Raw genomic sequence first — 17662 nt, 5'->3', positions numbered from 1 at the left:
ATTGTAGGACAAATTTTTCCTTTCTTTATACTTTTGTTAAGTCAGTGTCTTGTGTGTGCCTAGGCTGGCTTAAGATTTGTGATCCTCTTGCATCAGTTTATGGAGTTTTGGGATTACAGCTGTAGTTCACCATTCCTGACTCTTTACATTTTTTAAAAATTACATTTCCTATAATAAACACAAATTACATTCATAACAAAATTATGTTTTGAAAGAATTACACCTTAACTCCACAGCTATGTATTCTGAGGAATCAAACCTAGGACACTGACAAAGTTATGCACAGTGATGTCCCTGGTAATGTGACAGAGTAACAAAGGCATGTATAACAATTTGTATGTACAGAGAGGTGTTATAATTCACTCATGCTCTGAGATACAGTTAACAGTTCTAAAAATGATGCAAGATGAGTATGTTTTATGGGAGTGAATGGTATACTCCTTAATCCCAGCGCTTGAGGGAGACAGAGGCAGGTGATCTCATTTGAGTTCAAGTTTACTTAGTAGTTCCAGTGCAGTCAGGGCTACACAATGAGTCCCTGTTATATAGAGGGAAAAAAGCAAACAGAAAAGTGTGGGTGGTGATGGAAGAGGGATGACTTAGTAGTTAAGAGTGCTTGCTGCTTTTGCAGATGACCTGGGTTTGATTCCCAGCACCCACGTGGCAGTTCACAACCATGTGAAACTCTACTTCCCAGGGATCCGAGCTTTATCAAGCACACATGTGGTATACTTATATACAAGTAGGCAAAACACTCATATGCAAAAAAAAAAAAAGTTTAAGAAACACACAAAAAATGTTCACCGCCAATACAACCATGTCCAGAAATATGCCAATTTAAGTGTATGATTTCAACCTTATGAGTTCTACCTGGTTATTTCTCCTACTTGGCTAGGCCTCCTGAATCTTGCAGCCATGGCTTGGCTCTCTAGAGACTCCAGTGGTGTAGATCTAGGGAATGTCTTCACTATACTTTGAGAGCTTAGCTCTAGACCTAAGTAAGTTCTTCCAGTCTTATGCTTTATGAGTTTGGGCTGGTCTTAGCACAAATCCTCTCTTGATAGATTCTCAATTATTTCTTTTGTGTTTTTATTCCCCCCACCCCATGAATGATTCAAGTTTAGACTACTATTTTCTAGCAATGCTGGAGAGAAAACCCAGGGCCCCACACATACCAGTCATGTACTCTACTGGTAATGCCCATTCAGTCTATTAGCAGTGTATTTTGAGAGAGCCATGTGGGCAGTTTATTGAGGTAGACCCAAGGATTGCAAAACCACTGAATGTAAGGTAGGAAGCCAGATAATCAAACACCATTTTAAAGACTTAACTAAGTCATATTTACCTGTTATAGTAAGTGATAACTAACTTTAACTAATGTCATGTCTCAATGGAATTTGCTAATGTTTTGAGATAAATGATTATTAAGTCAGAACCACAGGAAAGTTAATTTTTTTCCACTGAAATGAATCAGAAATTTCAAAATGAACACTGGCAAAATAAGTCTACATTATATTTACATATAATACTGTTTAAGTTCACGCTTACTTAGTGAGTTCCAGACCAGTCAGGGCTATATAGCGAGACCTTGTTTTAGAAAAAAAAGTTGTATATTCGTGTGTACATATCCCTTTTAATGGCTGCACTCCTTTTAAAACCCAACTAATTTTCACTTAAATTTTCAGTGACTATCTTGTATAATAAGAGCAGGAGGACAAAGAATGTCAACTGCTAGCTGTGCCCTACTTCCTTCTTAGAAGAATTCTGATTTTACTCAGGTAAGTGACATATCAGTGGCTCGCTGCATCCAAGGTTCTTTAATTAAAACAGCCTGTGCTTGTTTCACAAAAGGGCATTGAACAAGGAATCAAACCACCAACAAAAGACAAGGTGGAATAAAATTTAACAAAGTATGATCAAACACATCAGCACATTGTGGTCTGTGAATTAATTTATCAAGACTATTTTCAATTTACAAATAAAGAAATTACAAGTTGAGGTTAAATGATTCACCCGAATTGAATTCACCTTACCCCTTCTCTCAGGCTTTCACTCTCAGTTCTTTAATATTTTTTTCTAGAAAGGCAACTAATAATTTTCTTTTGAAAACCCCCAATGCAAAGACGAAATTGTTGCCAGGCATAGTGTGCCATGGTATTCCAGGCATAGTGACACATGCCTTCCATCCGGACACCAGGAAGACAGAGGCAGGTAGATCTCTGGGAATTCAAGGCCAGCCTGGCCTTCTACATAGCTAGCTTCAGGATAGCAAAGGCTACACAAAGAGACCCAGTCTCAAAAACAATAAACAAACAAACAAACAAACATATAAAATCATATGGACTTACCCAGATTAATTGAATATTCTACATTTTAAAAACATGGGGATGTACAGATTAAATTTAAAAAAAACTTAGTATTATATCCATGTTTTTATAGTAAGACACATCTGCCAGAATGATATCCTACCGATGTGTGGGAAACTATATATTTGCTTCAAATTCCAGATCCTACTGGAGATATTAAGGAGACATTAACTAAGGTGTAATAGTACTGTGCCCAGTTTGTAAGTTGTTACCTTGGGCACATATCTTATTACAATCTTGAAAGCTTAACATTATGTGTAAGGCTCAAAGTAGCAAAGAATGAGAAAAATGGAAATTAAAGTTAAGAATTGTTACTACTGTTTTTGTCAGTCATACAAACAAAACATCCCAAATTTCATTTTCAATAAGACTAGTATATTTCTACATACAATACAGCTGTGATAGTTCACCTTTCTCACAAGCCTTAGTAGTATCTTTCCAGGGGCTACAGAATTACACAATTAAGTCATTGCATCCCAAAGTTCACTCTACCATCGAGTCTTCATGTGTTAAGAAAGAATACTTTCCTAAAGGTCTTTTGTGGAATTTCTTGATTAAAACAGCTTCAACTCTTTGCACAAAGTAAAAGAGCAAGAAAATCAAATGATCTGCAAGACACAAAGAATGAGTCACCCTGGGCTGCACCATCCATCCTCAGTGGGCTCTGTCCAACGCTTAGGTGAGGAGGATGTGGCTTATCTTTTTCACAACTCAGAAAAGGTCTGCAGCAACCCATAAATGCAAATGCTACTGAGGACCAGAGAAGCCTTGGATGTTTGACACTGGTCTCTCGTTGAGGTCGTAGATCACTCCTGATTTGCCAGCTCACCTCAAAAATAACGATGAAAGCTACCGACTGCTCTGCCACCTGCTGCCCCAAGACAACAGGAATAGACCCTTTTAAAGAGCTGGTAGGTCCAGGGTTGATAGGTTACATTTAGGTAGTCTTGTTGGGGTCCTAAAGCTTCAAGAAGCTGTCATTCCTACCAAAATAATCGTTCCATAGTCACTCTGTAACCATGGCTACGGCGCACCTTCAGTCTCGACTTGAGCTAAAACGACCTCAAGAAGAGTCCAACCTCCCGCTAGATGACAGCAAGTTCCGCGCTTTTCGATTTCCGGGAACGTTTGAAGTCCCGCCCGCCACCCGGCTTCCGGAAACAACGAGCCCCGCCCTCCGGTCCACGCGCAGAAATCGCGCGGCCTCCGCCCCTTCCGGGAAACCAGCTTCTGAGGAAACTAGCGGCGGCGCCCCTGGCCTCGACCCCCGCGCTGACTTACCTCAGAGGCCTTCCCGCGGCCAAGTACCCCGGCCTAGGTGAGGAAGGACGGGCGGTGGACGTCAGGAGCGGCGCCTCGCCGTGGCTGCCCGGCCGGGACGGCCCTGGGCCCTGACGAGGACCGGTCGGAGTTCGGTGCTGAAGTGGCGCCCAGCCACTCGCAGGTCCCCCACAGCCTGCCGCCTCCCGCCGCGTCCAGCTCGCACCTCCGCGGGTCCGCACCGCCGCTGGACTCCCGGGAGGTGAGCGGCACCGACACCCGCGCTCCCGAGGCCGTTCCGGGGGCCGCTGGTCCTCCTCTAAGGACTACTGGGGTGGTGCTAGGCTGCGGCCGCCCCTGTCTCCGCCTCTGCTCACGCCCCGGGGCTGTGTGCACGGGCGAGCGCCAGCCTCCCAGCTGGGCATTGAGCTCTACTGAGCATGCCAGGTTCGCAGCACGACCATCCCGGAGGCCCGCGGGCGGAAGGAATGGCACTTTTGCCTTGCTTTCTGAGCGAGTTCTGAGAGAGCCCTTAAAAAAAATAATACGGCGGTCATAGCTGCTATATGTCAGGGCGGAGACCGCTTGGCCCGCTAGATAGCGCTGTGTGCGACAGTGGCCTTTGCAAGCTTTGTGGGTTCAGAGGTGACACGGTGACAGAACCACTGGTAAATTATCGTTCGTCCACCACAGCAGCCTGTCGAGGAAGAAACGTGATTAATTTGTAGCCCTCGAAAATAGTAGTTGAAACCCCAAGCAGAAACTGTGTTGCTGCAGGTGTCATTAAGAAGAAAGTTGCACGATAGTCCAGTGATCCCTTATTGTCAAAAGATAAATATGACAAGACAGAGAGAGGGCCACAAAAGACACGATAAAGGAGTCTTATTAAACCATACACACGACCACTTTAAGAAAATTCACAGCCATTTTACCAGATACCTCACCATACAAATAAGCATTAAAAAGATGCTCAATGTCAAAGGACATTAGGGGAACTCAACTTTGATGTAGAGTACACATAAAATGCCCCCAAATCCCAAACATTCACCGATGTTAACAAAAACGTACACTAACTGAAAATCACATACATTCCTGCAAAGAATGCAAAACCTTTATGGTTACTGTATGATTTATCAGTTTCACATACAGGTATGTACCCAAATGAACATACATCTAGTGTATAAACACATGTACTTAAGTTGGGTTTTTTGTTTGTTTGTTTGTTTGGAGTTCTTTCCGGGTGGGATTGGGTGTGTGTGTGTGTGTGTGTGTGTGTGTATAAAACTCCACATATGGGAGGCCAGGAGCCCACCTCCAGTTAGCTCCTTCTTACAATGCATCTTTTTCTTTTCCATACAAGGTATTACTTTTACCTTTTGCTTGTGGAATGGACTAAGCTGTCTGGCCAAGGCAAGAGGCACCAGGGGTGTCTCCATGGCCAGTTTTGTTTGTTTGTTTCTGTATGAGTGCTGGGGATTGAACTCAGATCCATATGTTGCCATGGAAAGCACTTTGCTGAAGGAACCATGAGCTATCTTCTTCAGGTTCCTGTACATTGTTTTTCCTTAAGTTTTTTGTTTGTTTTATTTACGAGTGTGTATATAATAGAGTGCAGATTCTCCTAGAGGCCACAGAAAGGTATCAGGTCCCCTGAAGTTAGAGTTTACAGGTGAACTGTCTGGTGTGAGTCTGGGAACCAAACTTGGGGTCCTCTGCAAGAGCAGTATGTGCTTTTAACAGCTGACTCACACTTCCAGCTCCTGTATCTGAAAAATTTAAAGGTTTATTTGATATGTCTGAGTGCTTTGATTGCACGTTTGTGCACCACTTGCATGCCTGGCGTCCATGGAGGTCAGAAGAGGGCATGGGATCTCTTGGAATTGGAGTTATGGATAGTTGTGAGTCACCATATGAGTGCCAAGACCCAGGTCCTCTGCAAGAACAACTACTGAGCCATCTCTCCCATTACTGTATTTAACTTTTGCAGCAGCTTTTCATAATTGCCAAAACTTGAAAGCAAATAAGTTACATTTCAATAGCTCTAGTAAATCTACCACAATGGACTACTACCTAGCACTAAAATCAATTATAGAATTAAAAAAAAAAAGAATTTGGTGTGTTCTTGTGTTTTCTAAGAAAAAAAAAATCAATCTTAAAAAACTAAGTTACAGTGTATGACTTCAAAGATGACGTCCTCAGTGAGAAAAAGTTATGAAAGGCCAGTGGTTGCCACGAGATTGCAGAGAAGTGGGGTATATAAGCAAAGCATAGGGGACTTTTTTTTTTTCCAACCTGAAACTGTTGGATCTGACTATAGTCCCATAGATACCTGTCATGGCATGTCCCGACTGGGTGCTCTAGAGAGGCAGAACTAAAAAGATAGAAAGGAAGATAGAAAGATAGTAGATTTTGGGGGGAGGAACTGGACTGGGAAATTTATAGAGACTGAAAACTTTTGTATGGATCTGTAAACTGAAGACCTGTGTTGCTGGCCATTCTTAAACTTGATACCTCAGGATAGGGAAGCTAATAATGTCCCTTTCCAGTATATTGCTAGTTTTTATTGCTGTTAACATCTTACTAGGCTTAACGTAAATTACAAGTTAACGAGAGAGAGGGAGAGGGAGAGAGAACATTTTGCCATACTTGTCTTTCTCTTATGCTCCACGCACCTTAATTTTTTTAAGTCACTGCCTAAATCACATCTTGAAAGGACAAGGATATTCTATAGTAGCATTTTTATAACTGCTACAGTGAATGTGAAATTTTTGTTTTAAAGTCTGCCATGTGAGTATATTCTTCTGTACAAATACTAGAAAGGACCCAGAACTATTGTTCAGAGATGAGTAATGCCTACCTAATATCTGGGTTAGCATCTTTTTTTTCCCCTCCCTGTGCAAGTTGAGACTTAATGGCACCTTGAATGCCAAATAATTTTGTATTGCATTTGGATATTTTGGTAATCATAATATGCAAGGCTGTATGCTAGTCAGTATCTATGAGGAGTGTTGTTTTGTTTTATCCAGATGCCAACACAGTGAGGGTCAGGCCACAAGTTACATTATGTGCATAGGCAGTCTGATCTTGGTTCCATGTGTATATTAAGTAGCCTAAAGACTTTATTTATTTATTATTATTATTATGATTTTTTTTGTTTGTTTGTTTTTCGAGACAGGGTTTCTCTGTGTAGCCCTGGCCGTCCTGGAACTCACTCTGTAGACCAGGCTGGCCTCGAACTCAGAAATCCGCCTGCCTCTGCCTCCCAAGTGCTGGGACTAAAGGCGTGCGTCACCATGCCCGGCTAAGACTTATTTTTAGTTCTCAATGTCTTTGGCATGTTGTTTAGGGTCAGAAATGAGACTCTGAAATGATTCTATATAAACCTTATAGTACTGCATTCCTCTGTTTGTTTTTCTTCCTCCTGGTGGTCTATTCAGTACTTTCTGCTTCTAGGGGACTTGTATTTCCAGTCTGCTGCAGAAAGCTGGGGCTTCTGTTGCCTACTACCACTTGCTTCTACAAGTGTACCCTGCCTGGAGCCAAGATAGGAAGAAAGAGCAATGAGAAAAGGAGGAAGATTTGGTTCAGACTCTTTATCAATTGAAAGTTTTATGTCGTCAAGGTTTCAGTTTTTGTTGGCTCCATTTGTACTGTCTACAGAATTTCTGTAAAACCAAACAAAACTTGTTATTCAGATACTTTAATTGATGTATTAGTTATGGTAATTTCTATGAAAAGATGTCGTAGCAATGGCAACTCTTCTAAGGAAATGTTTAAATGGAGCTGACTTACAGATCAGGGGGTTTAGTCCATTATTGTCGTGGACATGGTACTGGAGAGGTAGCTGAGAATTCTACATGTGGATTAGCAGGTAGGAGAGAGAGAGAGAGACAGAGACAGAGACAGAGAGACAGAGACAGACAGACAGAGACGAGAGAGACAGAGAGAAAGAAAGAAAGAAAGAAGGAAAGAGAGAGAGAGAAAGGACAGAGACAGAGACAGACAGAGACAGACAGAGACAGACTGGGCCTTGCTTGAGCTTCAGAAACACGCCCAGTGACATGCTTTCTCCTAACAGTGCCACATCTACTTAAACAAGTTCACACCTCCTAATAGTATCTCTCCCTATGGGCCTGTGGGGGCCTTTTTAGTCAAACCAAAATTGGTGATTCAAAAAAACAATTCAAGGAATAAATGATTCATTCTTAGTCCAGCTAATTCAGGGTTATTTATAGAAAGAAAAAGACTAGACTCTCCAACTTACTTTTCTAGAATGCTCTTCATATGAAAATTAGACAAGGATAAAAAGCAAAACTACAGGCTAACTCAGCAACATCAATATAAAACTTATAGTACGTCCTGATCATAGCCCTCCATCCCTCAATACCCTTACAAACATACATATATCCCCTCTCCCCTAGATTTACTGCTCCAACATTTCCCTTCAGAAAAGAACAGGCCTCCAAGAGATATCATTCATAACACTGTATAACAAGATGCAATAAGACTAGGCACAAACTCATATAAAGGCTGGATGAGGTAAACCAGAGCAGGCAACAGAGCAAGGGACACCCCCACTCCATTGTTAGCAGTTCCATAAAAACCCTAAACTAAACAACCATAATATGTTGCAGAAGACCTAATGCAGACCCAATGCAGGCTCTGTGATTGCCACTTCAATCTCTGCGAGCACCTATGAACCATGTTTAGTTGCTTCTGTGGGCCACGTTTTCCTGATGTCCTCGACCCCTCTGGCTCTTACAGTCTCCTCCCCACGACCACCACACACACGTCTGTGGTTGGAAAGACATGGAGCTATCCACTATTGGACTTTCAGTTCTCACCGTCCCTTAAGGAGAAGTCCTCGAAGTCCCTCAGGAAGTAACCAACCTTGCAGTCCCTCAAGAAGTCCTTCAAGTCCCTCAAGAAGAAGTCCTCACAGTCCCTCAAGGAGAAGTGCTTGGAGTCCCTCAAGGAGGAACCTTCACAGTTCCTCAGGGACCCTTCTCTCACTTGTGGCCTTAGGCAGCCATGGCACCCAGCCAGTATGGCATGATCCTGAAGCCTCACTTCTACAAGGATTGGTAGACAAGTGGACACTTGGTTCAACCAGCTGGCACGTAAGATCTACAGACACAAGGCTCATCAAGCGAAAGCACATCACATGGTCTCTTGTCCCGTGTCTGGGTCCATCTGGCCCATACTGAGGTTCCGTACAGTTAGATTCACAAGAAAATGGGTCACACTATCGGCATCTCTGTGGACCTGAGAAAGTGAAACAAGTCCACTGAATCACTACAAGCCAAAGTGCAGTGCCTAAAGGAGTTCCACTCCAAGCTCATACTTTTCCCTAGGAAGCCTTCTGCTCCAAAGAAGGGAGATAGTTCTGCTGAAGAACTTAAATTGGCCCACCAAGCTAACAGGACCTGTGATGCCACTCAGAATGTGTACAAAAAGGAAAAAGCCATAGTCATCACAAAAGAAGAGAAGAACTTCAAGGCTTTTGCCAGTCTTCACATGGCCCATGCCTGGCTCTTTGGCATCCAAGCAAAAAGGGTGAAGGAGGCTACAGAGCAAGACATTGAAAAGAAACAGTAATGTACAGTTGGAGTGTTGCAATAAATTTTCCATAAAGAAAAAAAAAGGAAGGAAGGAAAGGGTCATTTTGGCTTAGAATTTGAGATCTAATCCACTGTGGCAGGGAAGGCATAGTGGCAGTGATATGGGTGGCCAGTCTCTTTGCATCTGTAGTGCTAGTACTAGAGATGAATGCTAATACTCAGCTTCCTCCCTTTTCTCTGCTTATTCAGTCCAAGAACATAAATGGGGTGGTGCTGCCTACATTCAAGGTGAATCTTTTACCCTTCAGTTAAACCTCTGGAAACACCTTCACAGGTAGGGCTAGAGGTATCAAGTTGAAACTATTTGTCACCACAAATGTACATCTAGTTAGTTGATACCCATACATGTCACTTTCATCCACAATTTTCCACCTTTAAAGGCTTCTCTACAGAGAGGATGTTTAACAAACCAAAGTTAGGTTTGTTTAGGCCCAGGTTGATGGTTGTGCAGGCTTCCTAGAGATCCCTATTCCATGTAGCACATGGGTATATGCTTAGGATTTCTTCTTCCTTTCTCTCCAGAATTCTCCCCAAATGAAGGATGCTAAATTTATACTTGCTTTTAGAGTAAACATTAAGGTAGATGGGTAGCTGGCATTAGCAATATTCCTAGACAACTCTGTACTTTTTAGTAGCTAACTCTCTGTGTTGAACATTATTGCTCAAAATACCAAGGGGCATGTGGTGACTGGCTTTTCTTTTCCAAAGTCTGTGGCCTCTGGGCCCACCATGCCACTATTGCTTTCCTTTATTAGATGCAGCTTCAGAAGCCAGAGTCATCTCTTACACACCACAGACGTGTGGCATTTCTGGACTGGCCTGAGTCCCATGCTGAGCCTGAAGCTCCCTCTGGAAATAACAAAGGTAGGTGAGAAGGGGTTAGAAATTACCCCCTATGAGTTAATAACACTAAATGTTCTTGAGAGAAAATTAAATACCAGTTTATTAAAAAGGAACCCCTCCTCAGTGTGAGGACAAAATGTACAGAATATCATTTTTCCTGTAATTTGATATCTACAGGGTTTCTGATTTCTTATTGTGTCAAGTTCAAATTGTGGTGGAAAAGTAGAAGAGGAAGTTTTTTGTGGTGAAAGCTTGATGTTCCTAATTTCTTCAAAATTAGTTCTTAGAACTCCTAACCAATTTCACCTTCTGAGTAGAACATTCCACCTGGAATTATTGCCTTTTTCCCATCTGTGTTTCCCATCCTTTATTGTACTTTGTGAGATACTGGACTTGGAATTTCTCATCATTGTTTAGGTGGTCATTTGTCATACCATAGGAAACGTCGTTCAAAAGATTTGCCTTTGACTCCATCCAAAATGATGCAGTTAGTAGGTCTCAAGACACCCCCTAGACGATACTATCATGTAGCTATTAAAATTTTTCTGGTGTGAGGCATAGATTTTTATTACTTTGAGGGCAATATATCTTATTTCCAGTTTTGGCTTCATTTCTCTGATAATAGATAGTTCTTAATAAGTATTGTTGATCAGCAGGGCTCTAGATGTGGTTTATTTCTCAGAGCTAGAGGAACGATTGAATTCCAGGACATGTAGCTGCAAAAGGGAAACACATGGCTTAAATGTGCACAAGCCCCAGAAAGTAAGTTATTCTACAGGGAGCTGGGCTTGGTAGCCCTGCTGTGTCCACTCTGCCCTATAATTGATGAATCCAAGTTCATCAACTTCAGACTGCCACCAGAGGGCAGCAGATGCACAGCCCCAAGTATTTAGGAACAAGTAGTCACACCTATTTTACTCTGGGAAGCTCTTTTGTAGACTCAGGCACATCAGGGACCAAGTGATCTTATAAGATCAATCAAACAAGTCAGGTATTTGGAATTCAGTTCTTGTTATTTCCAGATGTTTTGGAGTCTTATTCAGAAAGTAATCACTAATGTCTAGAATGTTTAAGAGTTTTTTAAAAAAGTGTGTGTGTGCGCTTCGAGAAGGCCAGAGGTGTTGGATCTCCCAGAGCAGAAGTTACCGGTGGTTATGAGCTGCCCTATGTGGGTGCTAGGAAGACAACTCAGGTCTCCCTTAAGAGCAATACTAACTCCTAACTGCTGAGCCCCTTCTAGCTCGAATGCTTAGATCTTGAAGTATTTTTCTTTAGTAGTTTCAAAGTATTAGTTATTTCACATTAAGATCTTTAATACAATTTAAGCTACATAGTGACAGACAGAGATCTAGTTTCATTCTTCTACGTGTGGATATTGGAGACTGACTGTTCCTCTCTTCTTCGTTTTTCAGGATCAGGTGACTGTACTTGCTTGGGCTTATTTCTCGATCCCCTGTTCTATTCCTTTAGTCTATTGCCCAAGGAGCTCCCTAGTCTTTTAAGGGATCTCAACTCAGGCCTAACTAGGATCTGTGGCTTTGACACGGAAATAATTTCAAGACTAGCCAGTGTGAAACACATAGCTATGGCATGTGTGTAGAGATCAAAGAACAACTTTCAGGAGCTGGGTTCTTGTTTTCCATCTTGTTGAAGTAGGGTCTTTCTTACTCAGCTGCTGCCAGGGTAGCTGGCCTGCAAACTCCCATTTCCCCTTAGAAGTGCTGGGATTATAGATGCATACCATCACATGTAGCTTTTTACATGGGTCCTGGGGATCAAACTTTATCCTCAGAACACCCAACAGTTTGGTGTGTGCTTTACTTAAGAGTCATACTTCCACTTTCCTGCCTCCACCTTGGACCATGCAACTGCTGTGATGTTAATGCCTAAGAACCAGATTGCCATCTATGAACTCCTTCTTAAGGACGGAGTAATGGTCACCAAACATTGGCTGCTTAAACATTCTGCACTGGCAAGTAAGATGTACCCAACCTTACTATAATGAAGACCATATAGTCTTTCAAACCTCGAAGCTATGTAAAGGAGCAGTTTGCATGTAGACCAACTTCCCTCCCTTCCTTCCTTCTTTCTTTCCTTTTCTTTCCTTCCCTTCCCTTCCCTCCCCTCCCCTCCCCTCCCCTCCCCTCCCCTCCCTCCCTTCCCTCCCTTCCCTCCCTTCCCTCCCTTCCTCATTTCCTCCATTCTTTCCATTTTTTTTCAGTTCAGAATTTAGAAGTGTATATCAATCATAGTAACTTAAATACAGAAGGGGTTAGTATACCACAAGCATTTTCTATACTTTTCTTCTATGGTAATTATGAAACAAACCCAGTCAAAACACAAGACTACAAGATTTCCCTCCCAAGAACTACTAGCCAAAAGGACCAGTTCTCACAGAGTCATGAACCACCTTGTTCGTGATGGAGTAATAGTAAAAGTATTTCTAAGTGCTCATTAGAGGCCCCTGTAATACATCATCTAAAGCTAGCTTCTTGTGATGTCCCTTTCTAGACCATGACAAGATTTAAGGTAGCTGGTGTCAGACTAAGGAGAGGCAGCAGCAGACTGGGGAGGCTCCCATATGCCTTCTGATGGTCACTACACATGCATTTGTGTTATGTTGTTGAGAAAGAATTTCAGGGTAAATGGCTATTATGGTAAGAAGTTAGCATCCTAACCCAATAACTGCTGTAATTGGGGTTCCTGGAGACATTTCTGTTGGTACCTTACAAATGAAGGTATCCAGTATCTCTGAGATTACTTCCAGCTACCTCTGGAGATAGTGCCTGCCATAGCCTGCACCCCAGCCATCCTCAGACTGGCAGGCTTTGGCCTAAAGTTCTAGAGGGTGAACCACCTGCAAGATTGACAAGAGAGGAGGCGGACAGAGACACCTACAGAAGGACTGCTATGCCCCTGGTGCTAACAAAAAAGCTAACTGAATTCCAGTTTAGAGGGTGACTTTGGTTGTGGACATGGTCAGCTATCTCAGTGAAGTGGGAGATTATTTTGTGTTGAATAACTTAAAAGAAAAAAAATCACACTTCATTTTCTTTTCAATAGTCACATACTGAATTTTGATGGGTGTGCTAGTTTTGTTGTGAAATGTCCCCACAGGCTCAAATATCTGAATACTTGTTCCCCAGTTAGTGGTACTGTTTGGGGTGTAGGTGCAGGGGGAAGTACATCACTAGGGGTGGGCTACGAGGGTGTATAGTCTTGCCCCCACTTTTTGCTTGCTTTCTTCTGCATCCTGCATGTGTATGTGATCTGCCATCTCCTTCAGCCATGCTATGCCTTCCTTACCGTTATGGACTCATTTTCTCTCTTTGGAACCATAGCTAACATAAACTCTCTCTTTTTAAAGTTGCTTTTGGTCAGCATAGTATTTTATCACAGGAAAAAAATATAACAAATACAGCAGGTTTAAAGCTATTATTTTTTTAAAAAAAGGAGTTGCTAAGCAACCTAACTGAGACCACAGGACATGTGACAGGATTATATCTGATAAGGTAAAACTATAGGTCTCAGGGATGCTTCAGATCAGGGCGGCCTACCCAGGACTAGAGAGTAAATTTTTCATTTGACAATATGGGGACCAAATTAGTAGAAGGTTTAACTGGAATTTAAAATGAGGTCATTTAAAGGAAGATGAGAATGGAGGAAAAAGAAAATAGTAAAACCAGGTAAACTGAAAATGTAAAATACTATGGAAGGAAACATCCTAACATCTCTGCATCACAAAGAAAAGAAATGGACCAGAATATCAGCCGAGACAGCAAACTTAATTTCAAAATTAAATTCACCTGCCTGTGGTTTATGAATTTTATGTCAACACCAAAGTCACTATACTATCACTACAGACACGGGAGTAATGGAGTACAGTATAGTGTGGTGGAAGCTATGTGTCCTTCATAATGGGAATTCTTCTGCTCCACATTAATTTTATGGGGCCACATCTATATGTAGACTATTATAAAAGAAATGTTGCTATACCCAGCATATCTGTATTTCTATGATTTATTCTTTTCCATATTTACCCTTTCTTGTTTTTTGCCCCACCATTGCATATCATGTGCCTTCAGTTTATCTTATTTATTCCCTTCTGTCTTAGGGTTTTACTGCTGTGAATAGATACCATGACCAAGGCAACTCTTATAAGGACAACTTTTAATTGGGGCTGGCTTACAGGTTCAAAGGTTCAGTCCATTATCATCAAGGCAGGAGTTTGGCAGCATCTAGGAAGGCATGGTGCAGGGGGAACTGAGAGTTCTACATCTTCATCTGAAGACAAACAGGGTGAGACTGGCCTCCCATGCCAGCAGTGACACACCTACTACAAGGCCACACCTCCTAATAGTGCCACTCCCTGGGCCAAGCATATATAACCATACCCATCTCTCCTGCTTTCTTTTTTCCTTTCTTCCCTGCTTTTCTCCCCTTTTCACCCCTCTCTTTCTGCTTTTGCTATTTGTGACAGGGTCTCATGTAGCATAGGCTGGCCCTGAAATTACTATGTAGCTAAAGCTGACCTTGAATTCCTGGTCCTTTGCCTCCTAAATACTAGATTCACAAATACATGCCATCATATCTGTCAGTTTTCTTCCATTCTTACTTTCTTTTGGGCAATTGGATTAAAAAAAAATTCTATTTTCTCCTCTGCTAAGTTGGCCATTAGCTTCTATTTTAGATAACTCTAGTAACCTGAATATATACATGCCACTTGAAGTGGCTGTTTTTATTTTAGATTATGCCATTTTACACATTATTTCCTGAGTATTATCACTGCAATCCCTTGCCTCAGCTACCACACTGAATTGGACAATATTATAATAATTTCATACTAAATTATTTGTGTAGGGTTAATACATTCCCCACTGTCCTTGTTCCCCATGTCCTCTGCATTTCACTCTATCATTTCTTATATTATTGCCCTTCTGAAAGACATATACTCTTAAGAAATTTCTTTAGTAATGTATGTTCATTGAAAACTGTCTCATTTTAATCTGTTAAATGTCTGAATTTTTCTCTTAAGGTCTATATCTGGTTTTTCATTTTTGCAGTCATTTTCATGTTTCCTGTGTGTTGGATGGCTTCACTGTGCTATGTCTAATAGTTGTTTTTATTTGTGCTGCTTGATCCATGTGGTATTTATTAAACTTGACAACCAATTAATGTTTTCTATAACATTTATGTCTTCTTTCCTCAATTTGCCATGCCTCTAATTTTTGTAGTTTTCATTTCTCTTCTTACTTGGTCAGATGTTTGTGGGGGAAGGGTGGTGGTGGTGGTGAACTTGCTTCTGTGGAGGCCTAAGGTTAACTGTTGGGATGGCTTCCTCAGTCACTTACTTTTTGAGACATGCTCTGTCACTGAACTTGGCACATGACCTTTTGGTTGGAAGGGCTGGACAGCAAAGGCTGGGATCTGTTTGTCTCTACTCTCTAGCACTGGGGTTCCAAGCACATACCCAGTTTTTTGGGTGTTTGCTCAAGACCCAAACTCAGATTCCCATGCTGGCACAGTAAGCACTTTAACCACAAAGTCCTCCATCTATCTAGCATCTGTTCAGTTCTTTTTAGCTCATTAATTCTCTCACCTGTGTGCCTACTAGTTTACCTGGCCAGTGTTTAATTTCAACCTTTATGTATTTCAACTCTGAAAGATGTATTACTTTGAAGTTTGCTCACTTTTGAATGTGTGTAAACACTTTATATGTGTTTATTTATGTGATATGTCTCATATTGCCACTATGTGAAACTCATGAGTGACTTGTGTTTAGTCAAAGTCATGTTTTACTTCTTTTTGTGCTTGGTGATTTTGGAAGGTTTATAGGAAGCTCATCTTAGCACTAGAAAATGCCTGTAGTTAGGGAATGATGTTTCTCTTCAGAAGGAATTTATGATCTTTATTTCCTATACCAAAGATTGATCTCATTGATTCATTTGAGGCCACTTCTTTTAAAATTCTTCTGACATTGTAGATGTGGATGCCATAGGTTCAAGCCAAGATTTTATGGTATAGGTCAGGATTTTTTTCTCATTCAAAACTAAGACAGAGATAGCCTGTTTACTATTAAAGACAGAATTTTCTACCTTTTCACAAGGGTGGGCCTTTATAAATGGTCTCTTTTGTTTTTTGTTTGTATATGCAAATATTTTTCTTTTGTTAAGATAAGATCTCCCTAATGTAACCCAGGCTTGCTAGAACCTACTTTGGAAAGAGGCTTGATTGGAGTGAACACAGCAGTCCTCCTGTCTCTACAGCCAAGTGCTGGAATTATAGGGGTGTTACCAACTCCTTAACAAGGCCTGAGTATCTGCTCACATCGCACCTGTAATGTAGTTAGTTTGACTCCGTTTGTCCAGTTGCTGCTGTAAACACGAGGCCAGAGCAGCCCGAGGTGCCACACTTGCCTATCACTCTGCTGTAAGTGACTAGTTTTGCCGTTGAGATATGCTTTCCCACTTCCCTACTTTTTCATTTTAGTAATGCATTTAGATTAGTGTTCATAGTGGTTTATCTGATAGAAGTTTTGCTGCCATAGGAGAGCATTTGTAGAATAACTTGTCTACTAAAGTGTGGGGAAGGGGGGCTCAGTCTTAGCAAGGTTTAATCTCAGCTAGGTACCCATTATGGTGGTTTGAATAAGAATGGACCCCATATGCGTATATTTGAATGTTTAGGGAGTGACATAAGGAGGTCTGGCTTTGCTGGGGTAGATGTGGCCTTGTTGGAGGAAGTGTGTCACTGTGGGTGGGCTTTGGAGTTTCAAAAGCCTAGCCTAGTCCCAGTGGTTTTCTCTCTGCCAGTTGCTGGCAGATCCAGATGTAGAATTCTCAGTTACTTCTCAGCATTGTGTCTACTTGCATGTCACCATGTCACCGTGCATCCCACCATGACAATAATGGCCTAAACCTTTAAAATTGTAAGCAAGCCCCAGTTAAATGTTTTCTTTAAGAATTATGGTAAGGGGCCTGGAGAGGTGGCTCGGGGGTTAAAAAGCTCTTGCTGCACTGGAGGGTACCAGATGCCACGGAAGTGAGAGGCTCCCAGGACCCAAGGGGGATGACTTTTGCCAAAATTTGAAATGCACAGTGAAGGGAACCTGTAGAGACCACTTCTAGTAGATAGGCATAGCCCCAGTCAAGGCATGGGGCCACCCACTCATCTCAGAATTTTTAACCCAGAAATGTTTCTGTCCAAAGGAAAGACAGGGACAAAAAATAAAGCAAGACTAAAGGAAGGGCCATCTAGGGACCTCCCCACCTGGGCATCCATTCTGTCTGCAGACACCAAACCAGACACTGTTGCTGTTGCTAAAAGGTGCACGCTGACAGGAACCTGGTGTGGCTGTTCCCTGGGAGGTTCTGCCAGCATCTGACCAATGCAAATGTGGATGCTTAGAGCCAATCATCAGACTGAGCTCAGGGACCCTAGTGGGGGAGCTGACAGAAAGACTGGAGGAGCGGAGGGGGATTGCAACCCCATAGGAAGAACAGTGTTGGCTGGCTGGACCACCCAGTGCTCCCAGGGACTAGACCACCAACCAAGGAGTATACAGGGAGGGAA

The 17662-nt window shown here is 42.0% G+C and overlaps 2 protein-coding genes across 6 annotated transcripts in view; one reads left to right on the top strand and one right to left on the bottom strand.

Annotated features, from left to right (window-relative positions):
* Ripk1 (receptor (TNFRSF)-interacting serine-threonine kinase 1) overlaps positions 1–4129 on the bottom strand; it is a 32946-nt gene extending 28817 nt beyond the window's left edge. Inside the window, exon 1 of one of the 4 annotated variants that reach the window (XM_030247206.1) lies at positions 3648–4129. The gene's annotated coding sequence lies outside the window, so the exon portion shown is untranslated. The other 3 variants (NM_001359997.1, NM_009068.3, XM_006516609.4) reach the window with 3 other exon arrangements.
* The window catches only part of Serpinb6a (serine (or cysteine) peptidase inhibitor, clade B, member 6a), an 84877-nt gene continuing 70774 nt past the window's right edge, over positions 3560–17662 (top strand). Inside the window, exons 1-2 of one of the 2 annotated variants that reach the window (NM_001243192.1) lie at positions 3560–3684; positions 10003–10111. The gene's annotated coding sequence lies outside the window, so the exon portion shown is untranslated. Of the gene's footprint in view, positions 3889–10002; positions 10112–17662 lie in introns of both variants that reach the window. The other variant, XM_011244299.2, reaches the window with a different exon arrangement.

The sequence above is a fragment of the Mus musculus genome, chromosome 13 (genome assembly GCF_000001635.26).
Source record: "Mus musculus strain C57BL/6J chromosome 13, GRCm38.p6 C57BL/6J".
Taxonomy (NCBI): Eukaryota; Metazoa; Chordata; class Mammalia; order Rodentia; family Muridae; genus Mus; species Mus musculus.
This window is presented reverse-complemented; position numbering and strand designations above follow the sequence as displayed.